This window comes from Triticum dicoccoides, chromosome 7A, assembly GCF_002162155.2.
Source record: "Triticum dicoccoides isolate Atlit2015 ecotype Zavitan chromosome 7A, WEW_v2.0, whole genome shotgun sequence".
Classification (NCBI taxonomy): domain Eukaryota; kingdom Viridiplantae; phylum Streptophyta; class Magnoliopsida; order Poales; family Poaceae; genus Triticum; species Triticum dicoccoides.
Window position 1 is genome coordinate 94,286,341 of NC_041392.1, and position 17,909 is coordinate 94,304,249.

Consider the following 17,909-nt stretch of genomic DNA (forward strand, 5'->3'; position numbering starts at 1 on the left):
TGCTAGGCGGTGCTTCGTATTTGGCTGAGCTCGACGCCCTCACGGTATCTGTCACACCGGCCCCCTTCAATATAAATGTATAATCTCCTGTTTTCATTGCCTTTCGGATGTCTCACGTCGCAGACTTTTCTTTGCAGGCCGACGAAACCCCGTGCACCATATTGTACACCATCGGCGACCATAAGGTGGATGTGGGGAAGGCGACAATAATGGAGCCGAAGGAACCATTGTTCCACAGCTGGCCGATCCCCCCGAACGTCTTCAAGGTTTCCGTGGCCAGTGTCAAACCGGGCCACAAGAATTTGCCTCCTCCAGTACTACTGGGGGATGACGACGAGACACCGCGGCGGCTTGGTGATTGTTGCAATGCTGGGTGGGTCCTGTTGTGGCCAAAGAGTCTGCTTCGTCTGGAGGCGGCCGGGAGCACACCCACGAGCACGCAGCCTCAGCAAGGTATGAATATCAACACCCCACCTACCCAATTATCGCCGGGTGTCGGGTTGGGTGATAGCGGATGGGGTAAGGAGGAGGGTCCATTAGTCGCTGATGACGTCGCCATGGATGAGGATGAGGACGACAATGGCGCTGCTGAACAGTATGTCTATACTGGCGCCTCCTTAGGGTTTGAGCGTCATGTGTCGGTGCCTGAATTGCCGTCTCAACATATTATGGACGACCTTCCGGTAGTAAAGAAGTATAGGAAGAGAGCGAGGAAAGGCAAAAAAGTTGTTTCTATGATCCAGCCGCATCAGCAGCCTCGGCTTCAGGACCGTATAGATATCCCCGGTGCGGATAAATGGCATATCCCCGGTCAACCAATCCTACCTGCAACAGCGCTATGGGCCAGATTCGGTGATATAAAGAGACTTCATGACGATGTGCTGCGGGTAGAGAAAGACCTCATCGCCTCGAAAGATCCAGGATACCCACTCTACATGGTTAACGTTCCGCGGCAAATGTCGTACGTCGACAGATTCCCCGCGGATAAGTTCTTCCTCCGATTCGATTACATATTCGACATGTTTCATGTGAAGAAGCTGGATTTTACATTTGTCCGCCTTTATGCCTTGCACATGAACTACATCATCGGGGTTGAGCAGATATCTCATATCTGTGTCGCTGACCCATACTACATGCACGAGGGCTTCTTGGGAGTCTGCGCAAATCACCGTGAATACGCGAGGGAATACATCGTCAGTTTCATGCTCACCAATAAGGACAAGGGGGCGATTCTCGTGCCTTATCATCCCATGTAAGTCATCCGCGCTGCTATCCTTCCTTCGATTCCAATCATTCATTTGCACGGTGGAGGCTAATTAATTTGAGGACTTATTTTGCGCAGCGGCGGGCGCGCCGTCCTCATCATCCTCTACCCCCGATTCTCCCATGCTCTTTACTTGGACACGTCGAAGAACATTCACAAAAAGGATTACACCCACATCAAGGATGTTCTCGACAGTGCTATGTATCACTACCAATCACTGGGTGGAGAGGTCAGGGACAAGAAGATGAGGGTCGGCAGGGTCGCCTTCGGCCATAAGACCAACTTCTGCTGCATCCAGCAACCGGACGATTCTCTTAATGATGGATTCTATGTCCTACACCACATGCTGGAGTACAGACGGGATCACCAGAACCTTCGCATGGCACCTTCTTCCGGCGATGCCCATATTCTGCAATGGGCAAAGGACATAGGAGATATCGAGGATCATCGACTTCGAGCTGAGTTCTATAACATCCAGCGCGAACTTGCCCAAATCATCATGAAGGAGGTCATCGGAAAAACAGGGATGTTCTACGGAGAAGGACAAATGTCGTAGGAAGACGTCCGAACATGGATAGCCTCTCAGCGTCTCGACCTGAATCCTTTCACTAGGCTCGGGGACTATCTCCCTGACTTGGATGGATGGAACGACATGTTGGAGTGATTGTCGATATATGACAATGTGTCCGTTTAGTCCATACTTTTTGTATGACAAAACTTTGAGTTATGCACGGTGAAACTTTATTTGTGATGTAATTAAACCGTCCTCCTCCTCGACTAGCGAAAATCACTCTAGTTAGGGCATTTTGGGCTACGATGAACTTTGTTATTTATGCTTATGATATGTTGTTTTTATTTTTGCCAAGTTTGTCTCTTTCTGTTGCTCAACTATATATGTTGCATATCATCGACTCATGTGATGATGCAGGTGCATAGATCATAGATGGCGAAGAAGTGCTATGCCGGGAGTATATATACGACAAGTGGCCGAAGTGTCAGGCCCTTCCGGTTTCCGAGCAACAGGCAGTAGTTAGTTTAGAGGTTCACGCTAATGCGAAAGAGGGATACGAACTCATGTTCTCAAAGTGATAGCTCTTCTTTCGTATATCATTGTTTAGATGGATGACGATGTATTTGCATATCATTCAAGACTTGTATCGCTATTTTCGAGATGATGACGAGAGACCACTTTGTGTTGGATGATGATTATGATGATGACATGATTTGATGAGACTAATTGTATGTATATGCTATGATTACATTTGTATGTGTATGATATGCTAAAGATTATTGTATAAAGCCTATTCAAATACAAAACAAATATGCAGGAAAAAAACTAATAAATAAACTAGTAGTAGCGAGGGGGAAATTTAGCAGTAGCGCCGCATTGTCAGTAGCGCGTCCTAGCAAACAGCGCTACAGATAATATCAGTAGCGCCCTTTCCCAAAGAGCGCTACAGCTATTCATGTATAGCAGTAGCGTGGGACAACCGGTGCTACTGCTATACGTTAGTTGTAGCGCCTTATTAGTAGCGCCTGTGCCCGCGCTACTGAGAGGCCCAAAACCCTCGCTGCTGGTAGGCTTTTCCCTAGTAGTGTCAAAATCCTACTAGTTCCTTTGTGAGGAGGTTTGAGTTTTGATCTTCACGTAATTCTCCAACTGTCCTATTTGATCTTTATGAAAATTCTTACACTATGGAGTTAGAGGATTTTACCACTGCTTGCAAACTTCCACGATGGGGTACTATAAGGGATCCTCGCAAATCTGAATTTAGAGATTTTCTTGCTAGCATAACTATGGGAGAATCTAGAGATATAACACAAGCTACCATAGGGAGCATTCACTTTCCTGCTATACATTATTTTGCTCTCTTCATAGGTAGATGCATTAATGGTAAAGATGAGGCATGTCACATGTGTGTCCCTGACCTCAGTATTCTTAGGAGTGCTGTGTCAGGAGACAAATCTTATAATTTAGGAGCCATTGTTGCACGTTGGTTGCATCTTAATAGATTTAATGGAGATTTCTTTGGAGGAATTTATGCAACCCGCATAGCTAATTTTCTTGGTATAGCCATACGCGAAGATGATATTGAATTACCCCATGCTTACCTAGACTTTAATGCTATGGTTCACCACCAGTTTGTCCAGAGGAATGAATCACCTCTCCAGTATCGACTAATCTTTGATAGACGCCGTGCTGTCCATATTACTCTCCCTGCTCCTGCCTTCTTTGATCATCAGGCAAAAGGACGATATGTTATTACCAGAGAGGAAGCAGATGAGTACGAGAGGAGAGCGGAGGCCGCTCATCGCCACGCTGCAGCGCAGGAGGTGATAGCCGCTGCATCTCAGTACGACCCCAACTACTATTATGGATATCCACCAGGCTAGCCGTGGCCATAGACCAACTTAGGCCAAAAGCCTAAGCTTGGGGGAGTACGTAGTTCCCACCGACATTACATTTATGTTCACACACTCATTGCTAGATGTCGGTGCTCATACTTTCTCATTGTATCATCCATGCTAGTTTACTTTCCTTTTTATGCTTTCTTTTTTGTGTGTTTAATAAACCTTAAGAAAAACCAAAAAATTAGTTTTAGCTTTTAATTAGTTTGCTTTCCATGCTTGTAGCAGTAATTAAAAAGAAAACCCAAAAAGATTTCATGTTCTTATTTTACTTGTTGGGAGCTCTCCCGTGTAAATAGTTTTATTTCTTTTCTTTTCTTTGGGGGTCGATAGGAGAAGACCATGATTAAATTGTTGAAGTGGCTCTTATATGCATAATTGTTGATCTGACAAAAGAGCCCATATTGCCTTGTCTTCTCCTGTTTATTGAATGCTTGCAGATTCCAGCTTAGTCCAATGCACATGCACAATTATTATTATTCACATCGTTCAGTCGTGTAAGTGAAAGGCAATAATGATGATTATACGATGAACTTATTGAGATGAGAAAAGCTGGTATGAACTCAACCTCTTTTGTTTTTGTAAATATGATTAGTTCATCGTTCTTGATTCGAACTATTATGAATAAACATGTTTGCAATGACAACTAGAGATCATAGTTCTTGTGCCATGCTTGATTAGCTACGAGCTTATAATGGTTTACCTTGCGTGCCAACATGCTATTAAAATGGTTGTGATGTGGTATGATAGGGTGGTATCCTCCTCTGAATGATTTAAGTGACTTGACTTGGGGCATGTTCACGCATGTAGTTGAAACAAAATCAACATAGCCTTCACGATATTTATGTTCATGGTGGATTATATCCTACTCATGTTTGCATTTGGTGTTGATTAATTTTAATGCAGGTTCATGACTGTTGTCGCTCTCTAGCTGGTCGCTTCCCAGTCTTTTGCTAGCCTTCACCTGTACTAAGCGGGAATACTGCTTGTGCATCCAATACCTTAAACCCCAAAGTTATTCCACATGAGTCCACCATACCTACCTATATACGGTATCTACCTGCCGTTCCAAGTAAATTTGTATGTGCCAAACTCTAAACCTTCAAATAAATATCATGTGTTGTAGCTCGAATAGCTCATTTATCAACTAGGGTTGTCTATATCTTCCATGTTAGGTGGGTTATTCTCAAGTGGAGTGGACTCAGCTCCTCACTCATGAGAAAAATGGCTGGTCATCGGGATGCCCGTTCCATGCTTTATGCAAACTAAATCAAAATAATTGCAAACAAAACTCCCCCTGGGACTCTTGTTAGTTGGAGGTAGTCGTTGTTTCGAGCAAGCCATGGATTGATGCTTGTTGGTGGAAGGGGGAGTATAAACTTTACCATTCTGTTTGGGAACCGCCTATAATGTGTGTAGCATGGAAGATATCACCATCTCTTGGTTGTTATGTTGACAATGAAAGTATACCGCTCAAAACATTATTCATCTTTGTTTCAAAACCGAGCTCTGGCACCTCTACAAATCCATGCTTCCCTCTGTGAAGGGCCTATCTATTTACTTTCATGTTGAGTCATCATCCTCTTATTAAAAAGCACCAGTTGGAGAGCACTGTTGTCATTTGCATTCATTATTGTTAGTTTACATTGAGTATGACTTGACTGGATCTCTTTTACCATGAATTACAATGTTTAGTCAGTCCTTGGTCTTTAAAGCTGCTCGGCATTTATGTTTTGCGGTCTCAGAAAGGGCTAGCGAGATATCATCTTGTTATATCATATTATGATTGTTTTAAGTAAGTGTTGTCATCTGAGATTTATTATTATTGCTCGCTAGTTGATTATGTCATTGATATGAGTAAGCTTGATACCTAAGCGTTATTGTGAATGTGGTTAGTTATAATCTTTGCTGAAAACTTGAATGCTGGCTTTACATATTTACAACAACAAGAGCAAACAGAGTTTGTAAAAGTTTTTCTTTATCACTTTCAGTTTGTCAACTGAATTGCTTGAGGACAAGCAAAGGTTTAGGCTTGGGGGAGTTGATACATATCCGTCGTATCTACTTTTCCAAACACTTTTGCCCTTGTTTTGGACTCTAACTTGCATGATTTGAATGGAACTAACCCAGACTGACGCTGCTTTCAACAGAATTACCATGGTGTTATTTATGTGCAGAAACAAAAGTTCTCGGAATGACCTGAAATTTCACGGAGCAACTTTTTGGAAAATATAAAAAATACATGCAAAAGATGAAGGCCAGGGGGCCCACCACCTGTCCACGAGGGTGGGGGCGTGCCTGCCCCCCTAGGGCGCGCCCCCTACCTCATGGGCCCCCTGGAACTCCTCTGACTCCAACTCCAACTCTATATATTGTGCTTCGGGGAGAGAAAAATTAGAGACAAGGATTCATCGCGTTTTACGATATGGAGCCGCCGCCAAGCCCTAAAACCTCTCGGGAGGGCTGATCTGGAATCCGTTCGGGGCTCCGGAGAGGGATCCGTCGTCATCGTCATCATCAACCATCCTCCATCACCAATTTTGTGATGCTCACCGCCGTGCGTGAGTAATCCCATCGTAGGCTTGCTGGACGGTGATGGGTTGGATGGGATCTATCATGTAATCGAGTTAGTTTTCTTAGGGTTTGATCCCTAGTATCCACTATGTTCTGAGATTGATGTTGCTATGACTTTGCTATGCTTAATGCTTGTCACTAGGGCCCGAGTGCCATGATTTCAGATCTGAACCTATTATGTTTTCATCAATATATGAGAGTTCTAGATCCTATCTTGCAAGTCTATAGTCACCTATTATGTGTTATGATCCGCTAACCCCGAAGTGACAATAATCGGGATACTTACCGGTGATGACCGTAGTTTGAGGAGTCCATGTATTCACTATGTGTTAATGCGTTGTTCCGGTACTCTATTAAAAGGAGGCCTTAATATCCCTTAGTTTCTGTAAGGACCCCGCTGCCACGGGAGGGTAGGACAAAAGATGTCATGCTAGTTCTTTTCCATAAGCACGTCTGACTATATTCGGAATACATATGCCTACATTACATTGATGAACTGGAGCTAGTTCTGTGTCACCCTAGGTTATGACTGTTACATGATGAACCGCATCCGGTATAATTCTCCATCACTGATCCATTGCCTACGAGCTTTCCATATATTGTTCTTCGCTTATTTACTTTTCCGTTGCTATTGCTATCATCACTACAAAATACCAAAAACATCACTTTTGCTATCATTACCTTTTATTATCATTGCCACTACTATCATATTACTTTGCTACTAAACACTTTGCTGCAGATACTAAGTTTCCAGGTGTGGTTGAATTGATAACTCAGCTGCTAATACATGAGAATATTCTTTGGCTCCCCTTGTGTCGAATCAATAAATTTGGGTTGAATACTCTACCCTCGAAAACTATTGCGATCCCATATACTTGTGGGTTATCAGTGAGCTATATATAATCAAGATTAGTGTTGAGTCAAGGGCTCAATTATTTTTCCATGATCCTAAGTGAATAAAAGAAAAGAGAAAGAACAAAAAAAGAAACAAAGAGATCATATGGATATTATGGAGAGTAAAGAGCTCACATAGAAAAAGTATGATGAATAAAAGTTGTTGAGAGTTGACAAACATAGTTTTGGTCATCGTTGCAATTAATAGTAAGTAATAAAGAAAGAGAGGTCTTCACATTTAAATATACTATCTTGTACATCGTTTATGATTGTGAGCACTCATTAAAATATGACATGCTAAAGAGTTGACGTTGGACAAGGAAGACAACGTAATGGGTTATGTTTTCTTAGATCTGAGATAAATTATATTGTCATGGATCATCCAACATGGTTGAGCTTGCCCTTCCCCCTCGTGCTAGCCAAATTCATCGCACCAAGTAGAGATACTACTTGTGCTTCCAAATACCCTTAAACCAGTTTTGCCATGAGAGTCCACCATACCTACCTATGGATTGAGTAAGATCCTCCAAGTAAGTTGTCATCGGTGCAAGCAATAAAAATTGCTCTCTAAATATGTATTACTTATTAGTGTGGGAGAAAATAAGCTTTATATGATCATGTGATATGGAAGAAATAGAAGCGACAGACTGCATAATAAAGGTCCATATCACAAGTGGCAATATAAAGTGACGTTCTTTCGCATTAAGATTTTGTGCATCCAACCATAAAAGTGCATGACAACCTCTGCTTCCCTCTGCGAAGGGCCTATCTTTTACTTTTATCTCCTACCTTGCGTAAGAGTCATGGTGATCTTCACCCTTCCTTTTTACATTTTATCCTTTGGCAAGCACAGTATGTTGGAAAATCCTGGTATATATGGCTAATTGGATGTGACTTTTCATTAACTATTATTGTTGACATTACCCTTGAGGTAAAACGTTGGGAGGCAAAACTATAAGCCCCTATCTTTCTCTGTGTCCGATTAAAACTCCATACCCAAAGTATTGCGTGAGTGTCAGCAATTGTGAAAGACTATATGATAGTTGAGTATGTGGACTTGCTGAAAAGCTCTTATATATTGACTCTTTCCTATGTTATGATAAATTGCAATTGCTCCAATGACTGAGATTATAGTTTGTTAGTTTTCAATGAATTTTACGATTCATACTTGAAATTGTGATTGAATTAATACTCTAGCATAAGAAATCATATGACAAGAATTATGTAAGTTGTTGTTCTAAGAATGATCATGATGCCCTCATGTCCGTATTTTACTTTTATCGACACCTCTATCTCCAAACATGTGCACATATTTTTCGATTTCGGCTTTCGCTTGAGGACAAGCGAGATCTAAGCTTGGGGGAGTTGATACGTCCATTTTGCATCATGCTTTTATATCGATATTTATTGCATTATGGGCTGTTATTACACATTATGTCACAATACTTATGCCTATTCTCTCTTATTTTACAAGGTTTACATAAAGAGGGAGAATGCCGGCAGCTGTGATATGGGCTGGAAAAGGAGAAAATATTAGAGACCTATTCTGCACAGCTCCAAAAGTCATGAAACATCATGGAAGACGTTTTCAGAATATATAAAAAATACTGAGCCCAAGAAGTTCACCAGGGGGGGCCCTGGTGGCCCTCCGGTGGCCATCTTCTGCTATATGGAGTCTTTCGATGAGAAAAAAATCATAAGCCATCTCCTTGGACGAAACTCCGCCGCCACGAGGCAGAACCTTGGCGGATCCAATCTAGGGCTCCGACAAAGCTGTTCTACCGGGGAAACTTCCCTCCGGGAGGGGGAAATCATCGCCATCGTCATCACCAACGCTCCTCTCATTGGGAGAGGGCAATCTCCATCAACATCTTCACCAGCACCATCTCCTCTCAAAACCCTAGTTCATCTCTTGTATCCAATTCTTGTCTCCAAGTCCAGGATTGGTACTAGTAGGTTGCTAGTAGTGTTAATTACTCCTTGTAGTTGATGCTAGTTGGTTTATTTGGTGGAAGATCACATGTTCAGATCCGATATGCATATTAATACCCCTCCGATTACAAACATGAATATGCTTTGTGAGTAGTTACGTTTGTTCCTAAGGACATGGGAGAAGTCTTGCTATTAGTAGTCATGTGAATTTGGTATTCGTTCGATATTTTGATGAGATGTATGTTGTCTCTCCTCTAGTGGTGTTATGTGAACGTCAACTACATGACACTTCACCATTATTTGGGCCTAGAGGAAGGCATTGGGAAGTAATAAGTAGATGATGGGTTGCTAGAGTGACAGAATCTTAAACCCTAGTTTATGTGTTGCTTCATAACGGGATGATTTGGATCCATATGTTTCATGTTATGGTTAGGTTTACCTTCATACTTTTGTTGTAGTTGCGGATGCTTGCAATAGAGGTTAATCATAAGTGGGATGCTTGTCGAAGTAAGGACAGTACCCAAGCACCGGTCCACCCACATACCAAATTATCAAAGTACCGAACGCGAATCATATGAACGTGATGAAAACTAGCTTGACGATATTCCCATGTGTCCTCGGGAGCGCTTTTCTCTATATAAGAGTTTGTCCAGGCTTGTCCTTTGCTACAAAAAGGATTGGGCCACCTTGTTGCACTTTATTTACAAATTATCCTATCACAAAACTATCTGTTACCGCTTATTTCAATACTTGCAGAGAATACCTTGCTGGAAACCGCTTATCATTTCCTTCTGCTCCTCATTGGGTTCGACACTCTTACTTATCGAAAGGACTACGATAGATCCCCTATACTTGTGGGTCATCACATGCACTGTCGCTCCGCCACAAAGTAACAGTCGTGGGCCGTCGGGAACCTAGGCCCACCACTACCGAGATGGAACCACATATCCTTTCAGCCCCCACATCCGAATCACTTGTCGGTACTCTACGAGCCGACCCGACTTTAGTCACCACATGTATCATATAATATGTATGTAAGTATATACCCGTGATCACCTCCCGAAGTGACCATGCCCCGATAGTATAGCATGGCAGACGGACAAGAAATGTAGGGCCACTGATGGAATACTAGCATCCTATACCAAGCATTTAGTGTTTCCAGGTAAGGGTAACAATTGTAGCAACAATGATAGGCTATGCGGCAGAATAGGATTAACCGAAAGCAGTAACATGCTACACTACTCTAATGCAAGCAGTAGAGAGAAGGAATAGGCGATATTGGGTTGATCAAGGGGGTGGGGCTTACCTGGTTGCTTTGGCAAGAAGGAGGGGTCGTCATCGACGTAGTCGTACTCAGGGGCATCAGCGTCGATCTCGAGGTCTACCAGAGAAGAAGAGGGGGAAGAAACAGTAAATACAAAGCAAACAAAACATCACAAAACATAACACGACAATACGTGCTGCTACGGGTGACCTAACATGGTAGTAGGTGATACTGACAAAGGGGACAGACATCCGGGAAAGTATTCCCGGTGTTTCGCGTTTCCAGATAGACGGAACGAAGGAGGAAAGTTGCATGTTCGCTATGCTAGGGACATGTGGCGGACAAACGGGCTGTGTATTCGGATTCGTCTCGTCGTTCTGAGAAACTTTCATGTACAAAGTATTTTCATCTGAGTTACGGATTTTTTATATGAATTTTAAAGTTTTAATTCATTTTCTAAATTATTTTAATTCAAAAATTAAATGTCAAATTGCTATATGTACCCAGCACAATGTACACAACAATGTACACTGGCTGACATGTGGGACCAGGGGGACCCAGTTGACCCAGTCAACTGTTGACTGGTCAATGGTGTGAACAGTGCATGCGGGACCCGCCTGTCATTCTCTCTAGTAGCTTTAACACTGATTTAACATTTATATTAAGTAGTGAACCCCATCTATCATTGATACAATAGGGTAATTAGGAGGGGCTTAGCTTTGAATTACTTTTTGTTAGCCCCTAAACTAATCCTAACTGCACATACGCACACCTACACAGCACGCACGCACAGAACGCACGCACGCACGCATGGCCACTCGGCCATGACCAAGGCCAGAGCCAGCAGCAACATTAGTAGCCGTGGGCGATGGCGGCCGCGGCGAGGCCGGTCTGCCAGAGCGGAGGAGGCGAGCGTGGCGTGGGGCGGCGAGCAGCGCTCGGGGACTGTGGCTGAGGCCAGAGGGCGGGACGGAGCGCGCGGGCGCGGGTGAGGCCAGACGCGGCACAGGAGCGGTCTGGCGCAGCGGGGCGCATGGGGGCGGGACCGGCAAGACACAGGGGAGGCAGGGCGTGTGCGCTCCCTAGGGCGCGGGTGCAGTCGTGCGGCCGAGCAGGACATCAAAGCGAGCAGAAGCAGCAGCGAGAGCAGCCGAGGCGGGCACGGGTGGTGCGGCGAATGGACACGGGCCCGGCAAGGTCCAGGGGGTGCACGAGCAGGGGGGATATGCCGGGGCGAACGCGGGCGTGATGCTACTGACAATGATGGCCGACCTGCAGGATCTCGGGCTCGATCTAAAAAAGGAGTAAGAGGTCTAGGCAGGGCTCACAGCGAGTTGGACACGAGCTTGAGGAAGATGATGCGGGTCGAAGCAGTGCAGATCGAGTGGAGGAGCACAGCCAGCGTAGTCGAGGAAGACGACCCGATTGCGGCGGTTCCTGGCTATCCAGCCCGTGAGGTACCATGTAGGGGATGAAGGCGACGAGGCGGACCTCCTGGACATGTTTGAGTGGCGAGGAGAGGCTTCGGTGCGCGGTGACGACGAACACGCGACGACGACAACGGTTGCGGGTGGGTGTGCTCGGGGAAGAGCGAAGCGAGGGAACGGAGATGGGGGATTTGGGGGCTAGGGTTTCGGGGAGGGAGAAAGGGGGCAGAGGTTCCTCTTATCCCCCCTCGGTGCAGCAGGGCACGGCGCCCAACTGAAAGATCGTGGATGTCGCCTAGAGGGGGTGAATAGGCGTTTTAAAATAATTATGGTTAAGGCTTAAACAAATGCGGAATAAACCTAGCGGTCAATTGGTCAAGCACAAAACCTAAAACAACTAGGCTCACTTATGTGCATCAACAACTTATGCTAAGCAAGATAAGAAACTATGTGATAGCAAGATATATGACAAGAAACAATATGGCTATCACAAAGTACAGTGCATAAGTAAAGGGGCTCGGGTTAGAGATAACCGAGGCACGCGGAGACGACGATGTATCCCGAAGTTCACACCCTTGCGGATGCTAATCTCCATTTGGAGCAGTGTGGAGGCACAATGCTCCCCAAGAAGCCACTAGGGCCACAGTAATCTCCTCACGCCCTCGCACAATGCAAGATGTCGTGATTCCACTAAGGGACCCTTGAGGGCGGTCACAGAACCCGTACAAATGGCAACCCTTGGAGGCTGTTACCAAACCCGTACACTTTGGAAATCCTTGCGGGTGGTCACCGGAACCCGTCAAATTGCTCGGGGCGATCTCCACAACCTAATTGGAGACCCCGGCGCTTGCCCGGAGCTTTACACCACAATGATTGAGCTCCGAACACCACAAAGGTTGGGGTTAACTCCCCAATGACACCACGAAACTTCACCACAATGGAAGATGGCTCCGAGGTGACCTCAACCGTCTAGGGCGCCCAAGCACCCAAGAGGAACAAGATCAAGGGTACCAAGCACCCAAGAGTAATAAGCTTCTCAACTTGTAACTTCCATGTATCACCGTGGAGAACTCAAACCGATGCACCAAATGCAATGGCAAGGGCACACGGAGTGCCCAAGTCCTTCTCTCCCAAATCCCACTGAAGCAACAAATGCTAGGGAGGAAAATGAGAGGAAGAACGAAGAAGACAACACGAAGAACTCCAAGATCTAGATCCAAGGGGTTCCCCTCACATAGAGGAGAAAGTGATTGGTGGAAACATAGATCTAGATCTCCTCTCTCTTTTCCCTCAAGAACTAGCAAGAATCATTGGAGGGATTGAGAGTTAGCAAGCTCGAAGAAGGTCAACAATGGGGGAAGAACACGAGCTAAAGAGATAAGGTTCATTGGGGAAGAAGACTCCCTTTTAAAGGTGAGGAAGAATCCAACCGTTATGCTCACAGCCCGCACAGAGCGGTACTACCGCTCCAAGGAGCGATACTACCGCTAGGGAGGTAGTACCCCTTTAAAAAACAACAGCAAGGAGGAAAAAGGCCAATAGAATCGCCGAAGCGGTACTACCGCTCGACCTCACGGTACTACCGCTAGGGATAGCGGTACTACCGCAAATGGTAGCGGTACTACTGCTTGCGAGCGGTACAAAAAAATACTTCCGTGCCTACTTCCGTTGAGCAAACATGAGATTTTGGTCCGGAGCGGTACTACCGCTCAGGAGCCGCGGTAGTACAGATCGGGAGCGGTACTACCGCTCAGGATCCGCGGTAGTACCGCTCTGGAGCGGTAGTAAAAAATTACATCCGCTCTAGCCGCCGTAGTACCGCAGCAGCCTTTACCAAAACAGCCACAACTTCTGCAAATGGACTCCAAATTCAATGAAACCAAGTTTGTTGGAAAGCTAACGACATGGGCTAACACAATCTTGATAGAAATATCAATAAGAAGCAAGTGATAAAAGGGCCATAATAAAATTGTGAGAACCCTTCCTCGGATAAGACCGGTAAAACCTCCAGCACCGAAAACATCATAGAAGATGCATGCGAACTCCGTTTTCGATGAACTCAAGCTCGTCATCAAGATGACCATAAGCTCTAAGACTCACAAATAGAACCAAACAAGAACCAAGAAATATGATGCAAGCATGCAATGGTTTGATCTCTCTATGAACGATACGATCAAGCTACTCACTTGAGAGCCCCCCTTGATAGTACAGCAAACGGTCCTATAACCCGGTCTCCAAACTACCACCATGAGATCGGTAGAATAAAGAACCTATCAAGGCCAAACCTTTTCCTTGCACAAAGTCCACTTGAGCTAGATGTAGATGATCTTGACTTCCTCAAGTAGGACCACCTTTCTTGATTGCGTTGGCTCAGTGAAGACTAGTAGATTGCTCCCCCATACTCCATTATGGGTGAGCCCCTTTTCGGCACATCTTCAGAAGTCCATTGTCACCACAAGGGACAGCAATATTCAATCTCTTGATCTCTTTGTGCTGCATCACTTGAACGTGCACACCGCAACCTAACCCCACAAAGAATTCTCACGAAGACTATGGGTTAGTACACAAAGTGTAATGGTCAATGCTTACTATACAATGGGATCACTTGATCCCTCTCGGTACATCTTCTATGCTTTGTGATTTGATCAACTTGATTCACTCTTGACTTAGTCTTGATTAACCTTGAACCTTTCCAACTCTCTTCATTTGGATGATGCCTCGAAGGTAAGCATGAATGATCACACAATCTTCTTCTTCAAGACATGCTTGCAATAAGCTCAACTCTCACATGACCAATCTTTAGGTGATTCCTTGAATAGCACCTTGGTTGACACAAACTCTCCTTGAAACCAACACATGTACTCCAAGAAAAGCCTATGGACAAAACCTTCAAATATAACTCAAGGCAACCATTAGTCCATAGAGATTGTCATCAATTACCAAAACCAAACATGGGGGCACCGCATGTTCTTTCAATCTCCCCCATTTTGGTAATTGATGACAATCGCTTTCAAGAGAGTTTATACAAGGAATTATGCATCACCATGCAATGCAACAACCAATAATGCATGCGTATGAGATGCAAATGCTTAGGAACAAAACCAAAGCAAGGAGAAAACTCTGAAGACTTCTCCACAAAACTCTCTAAAACTTCTCCCCCATTGGCATCGACTGCCAAAATAGGAGAAAAGCTTAGAAGGCCAATAAATTGTGTTCCTCCATAAATTGTGTATTTCTCAACAAGAGAGTGGAATGCCATACACATATCCAAAGGTAAATACTTGGAGGAACACAAACTATATTGAGGCACAAAGATTGGTAAAGAATGATATGCCACAAGGACATAACAAAGAGAGACACAAGCAATCAAAAGATACCAATTGAAGCAAGAAATCAAAGGATATCAATTGAACCAACTAGACCAAAGATCCTACGAGCCACATGAATAAGGATATTATGATATGAGTAGAGGAGTGTTCTAAGGAAACTATAGAAGCTCCCCATGATTTGTGCACACATAAAAAAATTTGTATTTGGATACAAAGTGCACAAAATAGGATCATAGCTCCCCCAAAATCAATAGAAACTTACAACAAGTGCAAGTGAGCATAGGAAACAAAGCCTAGTACTTGCAACAAACACATGGTTGAGCAACAAGTAAAAGAGGCAACTTAAGAATGGGCTCAACCAAAATGATGTGAGTGAGTCAAGGCAATGCACTTGAGAAGACTAATGTACGAATGAGCATTAAGCATCAATAAAGTCTTGAAAGAATGAGGCACACGGTGCACGACCTATCATTCCCACACACAACTAGCAAATGGGTTCACAAGCTTACTATTAAGCATATAAAGAACTTATACCAATTAAGATGGCAAAAGCCTCGTAAAGATAAGCATGAGGAAAATAATCTTCACCACACAAGAGTGCATCAAGATGCAACGATAGAAGACACGCACTCAAGGCAAAAGCTTTCACTGAGCCACCACAGAAATAACATAAGAAAGACAAGGTGGACATGAAAGAAAGGATATCAACTAGATATGCAACTTCTCTCAAGTGTATAAGATTCTAGGTAGACGAAATCATGATGATATATATCTACAAAGAAGGATGTACACCCGAAATAGTTACAACACAAGGAACAAGGTATCCAAAGGGAGGTCATACATATACCAATAAGATATTTGCTTGGAAGCATAGCACATGGCTATATATGGTCTTATTGTATATAAATGAATTCCTACCACACACCCATCAAAGACATCACAACTAGCAACAAGAGATCATTGTTGGGATGCTTTGAGAAAGGGTACAAGTATCACAAGAATGAATGAATAACATGCCATGATACAACCTACACAAGGTTGATGCAAGAAATGTGTGCATGAAGAATATGAAGATACTTGTTACCGAGTTAACATTGGAAGGACGTAGTAGATGCCAATTTAAGGTACGTAGTAGTTCATTGATCATCCTAGCTCGACTCCAATAAGCACATGATGACAACACCTTCCTTGTGAGTGAGCCGAGCATCCAATGTATCTCCAATTGTTCCTATAACAACAACACAAACAAAATGGTACCCAAACTCATTGGGACCAAAGAGTTAGAGAACCAACAATACATACGACAATCTCCACATAAAAATGTGCATATAGATACGAAAATGATTTTCATGCACATCTCATCCAATTTGAGACTTGGTGGAGTTTCCCCTATTGGGTCAAAGAAAGAAAGCATGCCAAAGATACTACACGAAGTTAATATGAATGCTCAAGACTTTCAAGAACCGATACCAAATGACAAATAAATACCAAGAGAAGAAAAGATACCAAATGAATAAATCATCACTTGGAGGATATCAATTGAAATATACATCAAGGAATGAGATATCCATTGATACCCACTAAAAAAGATATCAAACCCCCAAAAGAGAGGATGGTTCCAAACAAACCAAGCTCTCTACAAAGTTTCATGATGTCACAAAGTACCAAAATGAAAACGGCTTGCCTTCCACCAACACACACTTGATAAGGATCGCAAGAGTGTTTTATAGAAAATAGGATAGATCCCCCAAGACTAGTGCATTATAGAGAATTTGCATTTGAATACAAAATGCACAAGGTGGGATCACCACTTTCACTATATCTAGAAAACACTAGACAAGATCAAGAAATAAACAAGATCCACAAGTGGTATGGAAGACAAAGGGAGTTGGTACATTCCTTGGCAAGAGAAAAGGCAAATAAAAGCAAAAGCCAATGTAATGATGATCAATAAATTCTACCACACAAGTGAGTACCAATTGTCAAAAGACAAGAAGTAAATGGAAATAATTCCCAGTGGTAGATCTCAAGGATATCCGACATTATCTTCACACCAAACAAAAAGCAAATTGCAACTTGTAGAGCTAACATGCCACCTAGGAACAAGATAATTTACAATATCAACTCTAGGTGACAATATCTCAAATGTACACATTTTCTAGGCTAGTAATATACACATAGCATATTACTCCCCCATAATGTGATACCAATTAAGGATAAACAAGAGGCAAATGAAAGGATACAACAAGAGATAATTAATGGACTATTTAGAATTTGAAATTCTCATGAGAAGACATACCACATAGCGACTAGATAATCTTGAAATATCAATACTAGATGGTATTACTCATGTACACACATTTATAGGATTGTGAGGTGCACAAAGCACATCAATCCCCCATAATGGGATATTCCATTAATCTCTCACAAGAGCCAACTAAGAAATAAAGAAGATTCAAAAGGCTCAACGCATGACACACACGTACATGATGTGCAAACCAACACACACATACTTGATTGCTCAAGATAATCAAGTTGGAAGCACAACATATACAAAGACATGCAAGGAATGAAACCAAACATGCAAAGGGGCAAGTAATTATCAATGTAAACACTTTAAGCACGAGTTACCGCAAGGAGGAACATTGGATATAAGATAGAAACTTGACAATCCGAATGACTTGGCTTGAGACAATAAGAATGATGAAGTCCCCTTAATTCTTCATAATGTAGCCAAGTCTCCAATGACCTCCAAGAACACCTATTGATCAAGTATGAGCTAGTTGGTCCCCAACCAAGTTGGGTCCTAAGAGGTT